At 38.8% G+C, this 13,190-nt stretch overlaps 1 protein-coding gene across 4 annotated transcripts in view; it reads right to left on the bottom strand.

Moving 5' to 3' along the window:
• The window catches only part of CPQ (carboxypeptidase Q), a 462,588-nt gene that overhangs the window by 216,263 nt on the left and 233,135 nt on the right, over positions 1–13,190 (bottom strand). The gene's annotated exons all lie outside the window — the stretch shown is intronic.

Genomic DNA, 13,190 nt, shown 5'->3' with positions numbered 1-13,190 from the left:
CTTCAAAATTTTGGTTCCCCATCTGTAAAATGAGGAAAATAAAAGTCCCTGATTCAGAGAGTTGTTTGGGGGATTAAACAAGAAATTGGACAATAAAATCCTTGACATGTATAAATACAAGCTTATGGTTATGATTATTGTTTTAATAACTCACTTCTATTGGGAACTAATCAAGGTCCCTAGCTCTTAGTTATTTTTCAAAATAAATGGTTTTTCAAAATTACTTAATCAGCAATGTTTTTCTTGCCATTCAGCTTACTTTATTTGTCTTCTTGAATGCTAAAATAGGTTACTGGCACTCTGAAAGTAGAATTTTCCTATTTAATGATGTCCTTAAAACACTATATCTCATATTTAAAAGCAATGACAAAGTGTAATACTGCCTTTGAGTTCAATATCTAGATAGTGTAGAATGTGATAGCATGCTGGGAAAAAAGCATTGATCTGGAAATCAGAAGACAGGGATGTCATACATTCCCTTCTCTGTTTGGATGATGCAATATATAATTATACTAAGGGTGTTTCACAGACTCCAAATCCATAACAATATTAAATTTCTATTCCAGTTTAACCAGCTTATTTTAGTCATTAGCTTCTCCCGGTAGAGAAGGCAAAACTTTTCTTTTATTCATTAGTCCACTCACCTATTCATTCATTCATTCATTTTTTCTTTAACTCAAAAAGTATTTTTGACTGCCTACTATATCCACAGCAATGAGGTATAGATTTGTGACAAAAGAGAAGCATAAAAAAGACCAATGGAAGTTCTGAAGAGAGAAATACTGCATATAGCTGAGGTGGTTAGGAAAGGCTTCATCAGGAAAGGTTAGGAAGTGGCATTTGAGCTGGCCCTTGAACAATGTCTGGCACACAACTGGTACTCAGTAAATATTTCTAAATAAATTAATGTTATTGAATAATTCAATTAAACAGTGAATAAATGAAGAAAGAGTTTTCAACAGGTAGATTCAGAAAAAGGATTCGGTGTGAGGAAGGCAGAGACAGGGAAGAGACACAAAACACATTAAACAAAGAAACTTCTGGGCTTCTAGAACATAGATTACCTGTGGGGAAAGGTGTGACCAATATACTATCTTGTAGATTCAAGTCTTTAAGTGCCAGATTTAAGGAGTAGTGGCTATTTTACAGGAAGTGGGGAGCCACTGACTTTTTTAAACAGAGGGTTGACAGAGGCATACTTCTGCATAGGAGCACACTTAAGGAATATTGGTTGGGTGGTGGTATACCAGACAGATGGAGAAGGGAAAGACTGGAACAGAGATGTTAAGATGGCATCTCTCCTGTCCACACAGTATTCCCTGAAGGATAAAGAAAGGACTGAGTTCAGTAACCTGATTTGCACTGAGTCTTGTACTCTCATACCCAGGCCCACTTCTTAGAGGCTTATTACGAAAATACACAAATGGTGGTTTACAGTATAAACTCAAAAGCCTTCTGATATAAACACTGAGGGAAAACAGGAAAAAGTGCTACTTACAAATCTGGTCAGAATAAATTTGGAATGAAATATTGTAATTTTGCAAAGAGATGAGGCATGACTAAGAAAGAACATCCATTAACTGGCCATAATTGCTGCTAAAAATTCACATGACATTAAATTAAGTTAGTTTAACCTTAAATTAAGAGTTAAGAATATGCACAGAATAATAACGTTCGCTATCCAATCATTCACGTTTAATTTGACTAACAGCATGAGCCTGACAGTACATTCAGCACATGGCCACACAGTCATCTTAGAATTTTCCAAAGGCAGTTCTTCTGGCAGGGAGAGAAACTATGTTTACCTCTTCCTAAGCTTCCCATTGATTATTATTTAAAATTACCCCATCATAGTGAAGCCTATAAAGAGTTCAAAAGACAACTTCAAAATTCCCTAGCTGCATATTTCTCTAGATATAACATCATTTTTACTGAAAGATTCATGTATAATCAAAACATCTAATAACAGGTTGAGTAAATTACAGAATATCCATTTGTTAGAATAACTTAAAGATACTAAAATTTCTATTCCAAGGGATATTTTACCTGATTTTAAACAAAAGCTGGATCTGACACTATCTATAAAATATAACTATATAAAAATATTCATAGAATAAAATACAGGGAAGGAAATGCAGCAAAATGTTAACAGCAATTGTCTGAGTTACTGCGTTTCTGAGTAAAAATTCCTTTCATTTTTCTCTATTTTTCAAATAAGTAGGTACTAATTTTATATTAAAATCCTACTTAAACAATAAATGTAGGCTTTCTACTAGGAGCCGCTATTAACTCTAGAAAACAGTGGAGCTGGAACTAGTATGCCAAGAAATTTTTGCAACACAAATACAAAGGTTTGGTTTATGGGCCTGTCACAGTTGGTAGCACTCAATAAATAGTCAATGAATGAGATATGACATAGAACCACAAGTCAATCTGGGCAATTCTCTTTTTAAAAAATTCAGTTGGTTAGCATGATGCCAAGCAAAACACATAATTGGTTATAAAATGTTAATTTCTACCTGATTGTTGCAGCAGAACTGGTAGAGTGAAATGCTGGGGGAAATCCAGGTGTTCATCGTTAGTTATTTCTTGGCCCTATATTTAAGCTTAAAGTTTTCAAAATGCGGAGTCAGATCCTTTAGTGAGGTAACAACATAGGGAGGTGGTTATTTTGGATAGCCTGGACTACTCCTTCACTAAGGATTTCTACAGTACTTTTTTTGTTTTAATTATTGAAGTAACTATTTCAATGTTTTAATTGCTTTTCTATCTTTTTAAACAGTCCATATGGAACTTAATTTCTTGAAGACTCAAGTCACTCTTAGGAATATTAGTTGCTACGTCATCATATAATATAGTAGGCTTTTAGTGAGATTCTCATACCCTAAATGCCGTGATTTTTGAGTTGTGAGTTTTTGTCTCATCCTTTATTTGCAGTTTCTAAAATGTGACTTGCTGTGGCACACTTTTATACTTTTTTGCACACACTTTTATCTTTGCCCAGAACACCTCCCAATAAATTCTTTGGCCATCTATTAAATTCCTACTCACCTTTCTCATCTTTCAGTAGTGAACTTTCCTGACAACTCAGATAGAGTTATTCCTTTCTGTGTATCGTGTACTCCTTGATTGCTGGTATTAGTTCACCCCAAGCTTAGCGGCTTAAAATAATAAATATTTATTATTTCACATAGTTTTGTGAGTCAAGAATTTGGGAGTGGCTTTGCTGAGTGATTCGGGTTAAGGTCTCTGATAAGGCTGTGGTCAAGATAACGGCTAGTGTTGCAGTCCACTGAAGCCTTGACTGGAGCTGTCGGAGCCACTTGCTGGTTAACAACAGAAGGCTTCAGTTCCTAAACACGTGGACTTCTCCACAGTGCTGTTTGAGTATCCTCACAACATGGCAGCTGACTTCTCCCAGAGTGAGTGATCCAAGAGAAAGAACAAGGAGGAAGCCACATTGCTTTTTATGGTCTAATCTCAGACATTACTCACCATCATTTCTGTCACATTCTATTCACTAGAAGTAAATCACTATGTACAGCCTACATGGAGGGGAAGTGAATTTGGATCCATCTTCTAAAAAGAGATCAAACAATTCGTGCACACATCTTAAAACCACCAAGGGGCTGGCCCCATGGCTGAGCGGTTAAGTTTGGGCGCTCTGCTTCAGCAGCCCAGGGTTTCTCCAGTTCAGATCCTGGGTGCAGACCTAGCACCACTCATCAGGCCATGCTGAGGCAGCGTCCCACACAGCAGAGCCAGAAGGACCTACAACTAGAATATACAACTATGTACTGGAGGGCTTTGAGGAGAAGAAGAAGGAAAAAAAAAGAAGATAGGCAACAGATGTTAGCACAGGTGCCAATCTTTAAGAAATAAAATAAAACCACCAAGATTGCTCTTATTGCATTATATTGTAACTATTTATTTAAATAATTTCATTTTTAGGTAATTTTTAAAGCCATCCTTAAAGCATTTATTTTTTATTTTTTTAATTAAACTGCAAGGTTCTGGGCAGTGACTACAGCAAGTTATAAAGGAATGAAACTTGGAATCTTATCTCCCACATACTAAATGTGTATCTAATTTTAGTCATTTACTCTGTATTTCAGCTTCCTCATCTTTAAAGTGGAAATTATAATAACGGGCCCTGTTGTCAGGATTAAATGGGATAATACAGGTACACTGCAAACTGTAAAGTACTATACAATACGTCAGTACTGGACCAGCCAGGATGCAGTGCTGCAGGCCCAGCGTTAGTGCTGTAGAATCTAAGTTCCAGAATTCGCTGCTTACTTTATTCACTGCCTATTCTACTCAGCCACCATGCAAGGGGCCCTTTATCATCTCTCCTCTTTGCCTCAGAATATTTCCCAAGCTTGTAACATAGAGTTCTACACATAGTAGAACGGTAGGTATTCAATAATCATTTGTTGTTGTTGATTATGATGCTGACAGTTGTCCTGGTTTTCTTTTCATTTAAGGTAAGACAGGAACCTGTTTAGGCAGTAGCATTTCACAAACTACAATAGAAAGGGACTAAGAAGTACCAGAGAATGAATTGTTAAAGAGTACAGGTTCTGGGATAAGACAAACTTGGGTTTAACTCCTACCTCTGTCACACAGAAGCTTTACTAACTTTGTGACCTCTCTAAGCTTCAGTTTCTTCATCTGTAACATGGGGATAACAGAATTGCTTATTTGACAAGTTCATAGTGAAGATTAAGGAGAAAATACATGAGAAGCATCTAGAATAGTGCCTGTTACATAGTAAGTACTCCATAAATGTGCATTATTATTCATCTTACGATTATCACTATTATTAAATGGCTCCACCATTAATAAGGGAAAAGTGTTCAAAGCTATGAAGGATGGTATCCTCCTGCTTGCAAGTTCCATTGTGAAACACCACAATGACTTATCGATCCCAGGAAAGCGTACTCTCCAAGGTTTGCCTTGCTTACCTGGGTGGCTATCTATCTAAAGCCTGTCTGGATTGAGCTATTTCCATTTGCCGTCTTTATGAGGCCACAGGCACGCACAGCTACAAGCACATTTAAGAAATTTGAAAAATAAACAATGAAGTGTCTCATGCTTGCCACACATGCATTTTTCCTTCTATGATTTAGGTTGGCTGTTTCTAAGCCATAAAAAGTTTATAATAAGAAAGCAAAAAAAGAATGAAATTTGCCAGCTTAAAATTCTTTAAACCCCCCCCCCAAAACTTTCCAACTCAAGGTTAAGACGTGAACAAATGTTCCAACCACTATGTTCATGAAAGATTTAATAATTACTTTGCCTATGAAAGTTTAAACAGCTGCTTAAGTTAGTAAAAAGGCTCCCACCCAGGCAGAATAACTTGATGTACCCATTAAGAAGGTTTTACAAATCATCAGACTACATATTCAGATAAAAGGCAAAGCTGCATTTGCTGCACAGCCTCTAACTATTCAATTATGTATGGAATGAGTTTGTCCACCATGTCAATCAGATTTTATTTATTCCTTCAACAAGGGTCTTGACAGCATCAACATTAAAGCCATTCCAAAGGGACTGCTGAACTTTTTAATAATTTATTTTTAAAAACACATAAACATGAAATAGGCCATGCCTTGTTCTTTAGGTTATTTTACAGTATAACTCCATGAAAACAGTGTTCATTATCAAATGAATTCGTAAATTAAAGGAGATCACATCACATTCCTTAAAAAAAGAATGACACTACTTTTGGGCTTTCATACATACTACTTCCTCTGCCTGGAATATTCCCCATTTCAATCCCAAACCCATAAACTTTAACCTGGTTGACTCCTCATGGTTAACTCCTCATGGTAACTACTCATGCTGTAGGAATAAGTTCAATCTCTCCAGGAAGCCTTCCTTGGCCTCCTTGACCAGGATGGTTACCCCTGAAATCAGTGCCCATTGCACCATATAGCTGCCATATTATGGCACCTACCACCTTCTATTACAGTACCTTGTTTATTTACCTGTCTCTACCTTTGTCCCCATCAAGCTCCAAGTGCTGTGAGGGCTATCTGATAAATCCAGCATATAGTAGGAGCTCAATAAATTCTGTTGTTTTTTTGTTTTTTGAGGAAGATTAGCCCTGAGCTAACTACTGCCAATCCTCCTCTTTTTGCTGAGGAGGGCTGGCCCTGAGCTAACATCCATGCCCATCTTCCTCTACTTTATATGTGGGACGCCTATCACAGCATGGCTTTTGCCAAGTGGTGCCACGTTCACAGCCAGGATCCGAACCAGCGAACCCCTGGCCGCCAAGAAGTGGAACGTGCGAACTTAAGCGCTGCGCCACCAGGCCAGCTCCTCAATAAATTCTTGTAAATTAATGAGTGAATTATCTTAGTCATCCAAACTGCACTTCTCCATTTTTTTCTCTCCTGTATCCAACCTTTAATAACTGCAAATTGTATTTCCTAAGCATTTCCTGAATTCTTCTCTTCTTTTCCAACACTATTTCAACGTCTCAATTCAAGTCCTGTTATCTCCTGGCTGAATTTCAGTTTTTGCCCCTTTAAACATATACAGTGGCCAAAGGGAACTAAATGTAAATCTACTGCTAAGACCCTTCAGTGACTCCCTATCGCCAACAAGACGAAGTCCCAGCCCTTCACGTGGCATGCCCCGTGCCTGGTCCTCTGTGGCCTATCCTTCCTGATGTGCCCCTCTAATATTTCTCAACTCCTCGCTTTTGGATAAGCTCTCCCTTCTCCAGAGAAGGCTAATATTTACTGAGGCCCAGAGAGACAAAATAAGTCTCCAACAAAATGTAAGAGGTGGGGTTTGAATTCTACAGGCTATGTTTCTAACTAACCACAGTGCTATACTGCCCACCCAATGCTATTGCTATAATCCTTGTGCCTGACACAGCTATAAATGTGTGTTGAATTAATAAATGAATAGGTGAATAAAATTAATATAAAAAACACTAAAATATAAGCTACCCAATGGATCTTATGCCACTATCCTACTCTCTCTCAAAAAGTTTGGGGTATATTGCAAAACTACTTATTAAAAATTTGCAGTGCACATTAGAACATTAAAGCCTTAAGAAGTGCCACCAAAAAAAAGGAATTTGTTTAACTTTTTCGATAGAAGAGTTTGTGACTGTATTTGAACACAGAATATTAACAACAACAAAAAAACCATACCGACATCCCTAGTCCGTGAAATAATGAAAAGGCTCCCACTATGTCTTGTTACTATTTAACAGTATACAGTGTGCACCATCAGTCTGATGATAATCTCCAAGTATTTTTTTTGAATAATGAAATTTTAGGGCTTGAATTGACCTTTTAGCTTTTCCAGACAAAGTCTCCCATTCTATAGTTGAAGGATTAAGTGGCCCAAGGTCACTCAGCTTGTTTGTGGCAGAAGTAAAACCAGATCCAAAGCCTGGGAACACCCACCCAGTGTTCTTTCCATTACTCCACACCAGTGATTCTAAATCTGGGGTGACTTCTGTCTCAGACATTTGGCGATGTCTGAAGACATTTTTGACAGTCATAGCTACGAGGGGTGAGCGAAAGGCCAGGGATGCTGCTAAATATTCTGCAATGCACAGGATAGACCTCCACAACAAAGACTTATTTGGCTTAAAATACCAATAGTGATGATGTTGAGAAACCCTGCCCCACACTAAAAAGAAAAAGGAAAAGTGAACTGTCCAGTTAACAAACTAGAGCTTTCATTTCAATGTTTTCCACTAGCCTCATAGTGCTGCATTATATTTGAAATAATACTGGCATATGAAACTGAAATGTTCTTTGAATCCATGAAAATAACTGCTGTAGGAAAATGGCATGTATAAAAAAAAAATCCACTCATGAAGGCTTTATCAAAACGGCTTCAGATATTATCAATCAAAAAAAAATCTCCAAAACACTTTTCTTTTCCACACAATTCCCTCAGAAGAATTCTTGAATATATTACCATCTTTAAAATATTGCATTTACTAAGCAAGACCTCAGAATAATGTCTAGCAAATCACTGAGGAGCAAAAGAAATGGGCCAGCCCCAAGGGCCAACAGTGGAGAATCTACTATCATGAGAAAGTCTCTCCTACAGATGAACTAAACCCCTGGTTTCAGGTAATTTCCCCACTCATCAGGTCAATTTGAGTACAACCCTTCTGTGTTTGTTTGCTTATTTGTTTGAGTGGGACACCCTGGAAGCGTCATAAACTAAGCCCAGGAAAGAACTGTTTGGGCTAATGTCAGGACAGGGTTCCCCCCTACACTGGGCACTACACAGAGGATGCCCACAAGGCAGCCCCTGCTTACAGGAAAGCAACTCGCTCTCAGGAGTATCTTCTCACTACTTCCTCATCAGGTTAATGTATCATGATTATTTAAGATGTTATAACTGGGGAAGCTTGTCAAAGGGTACACCTGGACTCTCAGCACTATTTTTGCAACTTCTTGTGAATTAAAATTATTTTAAAACAAAAAGCTTTTCTAAATGATGTGATTGATAGCAGTTTTATTTGGGCTTTGTCTATGGTTCTCTGATAAGGCAGAAACACCTGATTATCTGATTGGTGAGCATGAAGGGGTATGAACAGGGGCATAGGGGAATACGGAATCATAAAGAGTCACTAACACCACAGGAGTGGTTCATCCATCAGATTCTCTTTCAAAGTGACAAGGAGCTAAAAACAAATGAGACCTGAGAAAGACTTGATAGAGGGAGGATGTGTAGAAGAGACAAAACAAGCACAGGTGGGTTTCCCTCATGATAACCCTCATGAGAGCGCTAAGGAAACTCTAAGACAACACGGGACAGTATTTCTGAGAGCTCTTTGTGCCTAGGAAAGAGATGGCAGTAGAAAAAACATGAAAGAAAGGCACAATCTCTCCTGTGTAATGACTTGGTAGGAATAGCACTGCCTGCATCCTGAATCAACCTACATTCCTCAGATTTAGATGCTATCCAGCTAAGGTGTGCCCAGGCATAATGGAATATCTTTGGAGTAGAAAGAAATGGAGGTCAGGAAATCTGGAGTCACATTCCAGATACATTCCTATCACATATTTGTTGTGTCCCCTGGGACAAGTCACCCATGGATTGGGTTTCCTCATCTGAAGGTCAGGGAACTGGTACTAGATGGCTAAGACCCCTAACTCTCTAAGTGTTGGAATAACCTCCTTTGGTTTGATAAAAAAAATGAAACCTATTTATGGACGGAAACAAGTTTCATATGAATTTTCCAATGCAAATTAGTTTGTTAAGACAGGGGAATAGAAATAATACTGCTATTTTAGCACCAGGGAGTATCAGCTCAGAAGTCAAAGAGGTCTCATTGTCACTCTCTCACACTCATTCTCAACCACAGATGGGCCTCAAAGATAAATGGTTTCCCAGAGATAAAGCTGTCTGAGAGGGAGGAGTTCAGAGGCTGAATGTCAGAGCTTCTAGAGGACTGCTTTCCCCCAATAAAATGCAGCCCCTTGAAGTGTTCAAAGTCTGCTGAATTTTCCACAACATGCCCATATCACAGAGGAGCAGTTTCTGAAGAGGTCAAAGCAGAGAGAGATTTCTGGGCTTGGAGGAGCCAAAACATGCCACTGTGGGTTGTTCAGGAAGAGGGTAGGATTAATGTGTATAATACCCCTTCTCTGCCATTTTCACAAGTTGAAACCCAATAAAGTGTTTGTATTACTGGCATTTTTAAAAGCCTGTGGTTAATTCAGTCCAGGCTTATGGCTGGATTATGCAATAGGGTTTTGAAAATATTAATGCTTCATCAATCACACACACACTTTTCCAGAGCTGAAATTCACACCTTGTTCACGGTTCTTGGGCCAAATCAGAACGATTCTACATGTGCTAATTGCTTTCCTTTCGTAAATGTGTTGTACATGAATAATAAGATGTAAGGGGATATGCTAGGTATTAGCACTAAAGTGTCTACCAGCCACTGCATGAGTGTTAGTTCACCTTCAAGTCACCCAGGATGTTCAACCTGCAGGCAAAATAATGGTAATTTCAATATACTCTCTTCTTTTTTAGAGATAATTTCCATTGCAACTGATTTGGTCAGCATTTAGCACTATTCTTTAGTATGATATAGACAGCAAGACAGCAATGATGTGTCACTGATAAGTTGGTCAACCTAAACTATCAAGACCAACATTTATGTCACTGTTAGCATTACTGATAATTAAAAATAAAGTTGAATGATTTTAGGAAAGTTTGTCAGCGTTTAGGAGAGCTGAATTTCCTCACAGCCAATGAAAGAACAATGCTTAGTTGGCATTTGAATCTCCATCAGACATTTCCTTTCCCGCATTCTTCCTTCTCATTTTCTGCTCATTTATGAATAGTACTATCTAATTTCCTCAACTATAACTGCCTCTCCCTCCCATCTAGCCGTCCAAAACTCCCCATTCTCTTTGTCTCTTTTCTTCTGTCTTCTGCTCACCGTTGATCGCTCACCCCAGCATTTATCTTTATCATAACCTTTATCTCATAGGGGATGGGAGAGAGGGCCTGAAGCAGGGAAACACCATGTGGCGATCTTTAAAAGACAACTCTGAGCTGCACTGCAAAAATACAGAAGTAGGGGAGAGATCAGAAGAAAAAAATCAGGAGGGAAACAGCAAGAACCTGAATTAGGACAATAATGACAGTAAAGGCAAGGCAGGAACACATTTTTTTTTTTTTAAATATGTTGAAAGTAGACTGAAATAGGATGTGGCTCCTGGCTGTAGGCCATTGATAAAGAAGAAAGGATGGAAAATAACTTGAAGTTTTCTAACCGTACTGATAGGCAGATATGGTTCCTTTAACAGAGACAAGAAACCAAGGTAGGAATCAGGTATGAAGGAGTTGAGGTGTTCCAGTTTGGAGACATAGAGCTGCATTTAGGAGTGATGCCCAATGTGCCAATGGATAATCAGTGTTCTAAATGGGCAGGAAAACTTCTGGATTTAAAGAGAATTGAGATTAAGAAAATCTTCCAACCATTTTCTCATTTATTTCCTTTCTTCATTTTACTGAAACAAAATATGTGCTGAGAAGCTACCGTATGCCAAGTCCTGGGATATGCACAATGAAGAAAAGAAATAAAGTAAACAGAGTGTCTTCTCAGGGCATTTGCAAGCTCTGGTGGTTGATGACACCATAAGAGTGGCATAAAGTGTTGGGATGATGGGATGGTTACCAGAGAAGCCTTCATGGAGGAGGCAGCATTTCTCAGGGGTGCACTGGGCTTACTCAGCTTCATTAACTTGCCTCCCACCTGGCGGGGAGAACACTCGCTTGCCATCTCCCTTCACAGTGTGGACATCTCCTCTGGTTCCAGGCAGGCTATGAGGCCAATTCCTCCATAAAGCACAGCCACGTGGACTTCACTTCACTGCACTCATCTACATTCTTTCTGTGGAAGTAATGCTGTAACTTCTTTGTGGGAGAACTTTCGTTGATCTTCTACCTTTTACACCTTGGTAACAAGGTATTTATAACTAACTCTAGGAATGCTGTGCAACACTACAGTAGAGGTGAAAATTTAATCCTGAGTCCTGAGACCTCTCTGGAATCTACCCACCTGGGGAAGGTGCTACCCCCACAGAATACAGAGATGGAAGCTTCTTGACAGAGATCAGAGTGCTTAAACTAAGGCTGGCCCAGAAATTCTACTCCTAGGCATTTACCCAAAGAGAAATGAAAACATAAGTTCACAGAAAGACTTGTACAAGAATATTCACAAAAGCTTTATTTCTAACCATCAAAAACTAGAAACCACCCAAATATCCAACATTGCTGGATGGATAAACAAATTGTGGTATATCCACACAATGAAACAGTACTCAGCAATATGAAGGAATGAACAACTAATACAACAACATGGATAAATCTCAAAAGCATTATGCTGAGTGAAAGAAGCCACACACGAAAGATTGCACATTCTAGGATTCCACTTTTATGAAATTCTAGAGAAGAAAAAACTATAGTTCCAAACAGCAGATGAGCGGTTACCGGGGGGACGGGAGTAAAGGAGAAGATGGATGGCAAGGGGCACAAGGGCAATGGAAATATTTTATCTGATGATGTGTTAGCAGTTAGATTACTGTATACATTTTTCAAAACTTATGGAATTATACACCTAAATTTAGTAAACTTACTTTATGTAGATTATACTTCAACAAAGCTGATTTTTTTTAAAAAAAATCAGGGTAGGCTGAGGAGTAGGCCTGAGCATTCTCACCTGGAAGATGCCAGTGGCCCGTGGAAAGCTGTCTGAGTCAGGACTACCTCAGCCCTCTGGCTGCTGCAGCCCCAAGAACTTATCTGTGTTAATGCTTTCGCCTCAGACCCTGACACCCCCTGGCTGCTTCAGATTAAGGCTCCTAATAACACACACTCACCCTGCCACTCACCTTCAGAGCAGCCCAATCACCCAGACAATTGATGATGTGTAATCCCAAACTGCCTCCGCCCTGGACTAGCAACTTTAAAATGGCAACACCTTCTCCTGGAACTACTGACTGAGGAGAATACTTGTAAGGGTCACACCTTAAGGAGTCTGACTATTGGGTATCTGTAATATAGACTCTTGGCTCTTATGTTGTTATCAGTTTCCTAAAGAAGCAAGGGGCTGGGCTTGTTTGTTCATTTTCTCAACATCTGAAACTGTAGTTTCTCCATAGCTATCTGACATCCTATGCTCCAACTGAGATCCTGCTTTTCCATTATCTCTGTGGTTACAACCCCAATGTTGATGCATACCCAGGTCCTTGAAGCAGGTAATTTGGGATGGGAGAAAAGGGTCCTGAACATAAAACTAATCTGTACTGGGAGAGGCCCTGAGTCAAGACATGTGCAGAAAGTTTGTTTCTCCATCATCAAACTCCATCACTATTCACTTTTTCCTTTATCCCATTGATCTCCTTAAACAAAGCACAAGTCTGAAATTCCTGAATAGCTTTATTTTTAAGTGTTATTTTTAGAATTTCAATAACTCCTGATAAAGGAAATTTGTACCAGAAACCTCACAAAAACTGGGTTTTGCACACTTGATATCATAGAAAGTAAACATTTAATGAGCACCTGTATGTGCCAAATACTGTACTAGTCTATTTGATGTGCGTTATCTAATCTAGTCCTCACAATAATCCTGTTAGTTACATGCATCATCTCTTCCTTTGCAGATAAGTTCTGTAAGA

This window comes from Equus przewalskii, chromosome 8 (genome assembly GCF_037783145.1).
Source record: "Equus przewalskii isolate Varuska chromosome 8, EquPr2, whole genome shotgun sequence".
Classification (NCBI taxonomy): Eukaryota; Metazoa; Chordata; class Mammalia; order Perissodactyla; family Equidae; genus Equus; species Equus przewalskii.
The sequence above is the reverse complement of the archived record's forward strand: the minus strand, read 5'-3'. Positions and strand labels throughout refer to the sequence as shown.